The following is a 272-nucleotide window of genomic DNA, read 5'->3' as shown; positions in this document are numbered from 1 at the left end:
GACAAGCAGGGGACATAGGGGCGGGGGTTTCGTACACAGCAGCGGACAAAACGGGGTCGAGGTCAGGTCGGGGCTGAGCCGGGCGGTGCATGCGCGGCCCCGCAGAAGCGGACCGCGGTGGGTGCTGGGCCGTGGGACCCCCCGGCCTCGGCCCCGCGCTCCCCAGGGCGCTCCGCGGCCGGGACGCGTTTGGTTGCTCGCGGCTTCCAGCCCCAGGCCCTCCCCCGCGCTGCCGCCTCCTCCCCCTCCTCGTCTCGGAGCTGCCAGAGGCG

The sequence above is a fragment of the Gavialis gangeticus genome, unplaced genomic scaffold (assembly GCF_001723915.1).
Source record: "Gavialis gangeticus isolate Ggan-Ray unplaced genomic scaffold, GavGan_comp1, whole genome shotgun sequence".
Taxonomy (NCBI): Eukaryota; Metazoa; Chordata; order Crocodylia; family Gavialidae; genus Gavialis; species Gavialis gangeticus.
Note: the sequence above shows the minus strand (reverse complement) of the source record.